Here is a 3,113-nt window from a genome sequence, read left to right on the forward strand (position 1 = left end):
AGACATGTCTATTTATTCCCATCCTCTCCCTTTTGCCCTCAAACCCTATCTAGGCTCAGTTGCCTATTCTATTCCCCTGGGTCCAAAACTGGCCTTGGGCAGTAAGATATCAAGTTATAGGATAATAAGATCATAGATTTGGGACCTGGAAGAGAATTTAAAGTTCATTTAACATAACTCCCTCATTGGAGAGATGAAGTATTTGCTCAAGGCCACATAGAATCCGTTTGGCAGAGCTAGGATTTGTACCCACATCTTTTGACTCCAAATCCAGTAAGCTCTCTATTTTACCATGCTGAGAATCCTCTTGGTTCAGCATCTAGTCATTCTTACTGATGGTCCCACTTTGGCTTTGTGACCTAATCTTTCAGTGATGGAGTTTCATATCCTTGGCACCTAGTCACCTAGCTCTAGCTCCACACATTCACTTTATACATCTCTACATGTCCATCATCTGGTCCTCCTGCAAGGTCTTTGAGTGGAAGGGCTCTATTAACACAGTATTTCTGACCAGATCCTACAATATTTCCTGGGAGTGGATAGAAGAAATAGACATTCATGCTCAATGTGTTAATTTTCTTGATCTGGCCACAGAGGCACTGGGGTGGAGTAGAAGGAACACTGGCCCTGCAGTTTGAACCTAGGTTCCTCATCTATAAAATGAGGATAATAAAACATGTACGACTTACCTCACAGTGTTGTTATGGGGAAAATGCTACAGAAACTTGAGTTATTATTTGTAATAAGTACACTATCTTTCAAAAAGTAACATTCTAAACCATGGACTCAGATGCCATCAACCCATATAACCTCTCTTGATGCTCTACTGCAAATGTGGGCCACAAATCGAGTCTACTTGGATCAAATCTTGTACAATGTAGAGCCAATCTGGCCACAGGACATACGTCATCATTGCACGCTGCCTCTTGCCATACTGTCCTGCCTAGAAAATGCTGACTCTTACAGTAAGTGTGGCCTAAAAGAGCTCAGCCATGTGGAAGATACAAGCCTAGTTCTTAACCACTTTTCCCTTGCTAAGCTTTATTCTCAAAGAGGCCACGAGTACAGCATATTAATTCAAACATTTCATAACCATGAAACCACTGAATATCTCAATATCCGAATGTGCATTCTCATTTGCCTACCCTGTATTAACAGAGAAACATTTGGTTTTAAACAAGACTTTATTTGGGGGAAAAAGTATATAGAATTACATCTGAAAATGTAATTATTGAAAAGATAAACCATATGTCATCTTCTTTGTGTTTATTTCCTGTTCACAATGACTGTTCTGAAGAGTTCATTTAGAGGTGTTTGGAATTTCTAATTTTTTTGTTACCAGGCTGGATAAATTGAAGATATCTTTACTCACTACTCATGTGTGTTCTCGTTTTGATGTAGCTCCTGCCAAAGTATCTAGAAATCCCAGTAGTATAATCTTACTACACAAAAAGAGCCCAAGTTGTTGACTCAGAAATCCTGAGCCTGAATCTCCTCACCCACTTCTCCACCATGAAGGAGGGTTATCATGAAAGAGGTACTATCATAAATGTGCAGGGGCAGTGCTTGGGCTGAGGGGGAGGAAAGAAAAGGACTGGAGGAGAAATAGGACTCTTATTATGGTGTTGGTGACTCAAATGCTGCTTCCTCATTTCTGAGTGGGTGCAGTTCAGTACAAGGTACCCTTTCCACCCATCTGCACCTAACGACACGGAACCCACCCAAGTGTAGACAACCATTAAAAGACATTCAAGTCCACTGATGCTATTAATTTTGACCAAGGACCAGAGGATCATGGTTTTAAGAGCTGGAAGTCTAGAGTTCATTTACTCCAATTCTCTCATTTTATATATGAGGAAACTGAGGCCAAGAGAGATGAAGAGACCTGCCCAAGGTCAAAGTGAAATTTAATAGAGTAAATAAACCTGTGTACATGTCAAAACTGGTTTTGCCACTTTTCAAAGCCACTGGGTAAAGTTAGAGCCTGAGTTCCTTGAGAGCATGGACTATGTTTTGCCTTTTGTTTTATCTCCAGCACTTAGCATAGTACTTGGAACATAGTAGGCCCCTAATAGCTAATGAGAATGCTTTTAAATAATGATAAAATAAGATAATACATTTTATTAAATAATACTATTTGACTAAAATTCTCAGTTCATCTTAGGACCATCTTATAGGGGTGTTGTTTTAGGGAAAGCATCATAGTGCAATAGGAAAAATATTAGATTTGGATTCAGAAAACTTGGGTTTGAGTCCTGGCTCTGCCACTTGTTATATGCATGACATTGGACAATTCATTTCCCCTCCTCAATCCACTTCCCCTGCCTGGGTCTCAGTTTCCTCATTTGTAAAATGGTAGGTATGGTTTGACAAAATTTCTGAAGCCTTTTCTAGATCTTAATCGATGAATTTGAGGATTATTCATGTAGAGCTAGAAGGGATCTTTGAGGTCAACTAGTCCAATACTATAATTTTACAGATGAGGAAACTGAGGCCCAGGCAGGGGAAGTGGATTACCCAAGATCACATAAGGAACAAGTGTCAAGGCTAGTACTTCAGTTGCTCTTAATTTTGCTATCTGAGGCCAATAAGAACAAGTCTAGTTCTTCCAGGTGAGAGACCTTCAAATACTTGAAAGGCAATTATTTCTGTAGGATATCCCTGAGTAATCTCTGCTTCAGAATAAGCATCCCAGTTCCTTTCACAACTGATTCTACTATGATATATTTTGAAATATCTTCATTTTCCTCCTCAGGATGATATGTATGCAGGAGCTGCTCAATTCATGTTTATTGAATTAAAAAGAGCTGAAAATGTCCTGCAATAATGATTGTCAATGCACATGGTATTTTTAGGTAATCATGCCAAAAAATTAATGTAAAGCAAATTGTTGTGTTTTGTGAAATCTTACCATAGGTGCAAGACTGAAGGCTAAAGCTGTCTTTAGAGTCTGTAGCTGAGCTATTAAAAGTGAACAAATAAACCGGCATCTTGGGCACTCTTACTATTACCTAAGAGGCATTATGCTATTTAAAGTCTTAGCCTTGTACATAATTATAATTTAGATCAGTACATGCCAGAATGATGTAACCAAAGCTTCCAGGAACCTCTGT

Source organism: Vombatus ursinus, unplaced genomic scaffold (assembly GCF_900497805.2).
Source record: "Vombatus ursinus unplaced genomic scaffold, bare-nosed wombat genome assembly UNPS02013120.1, whole genome shotgun sequence".
Taxonomy (NCBI): domain Eukaryota; kingdom Metazoa; phylum Chordata; class Mammalia; order Diprotodontia; family Vombatidae; genus Vombatus; species Vombatus ursinus.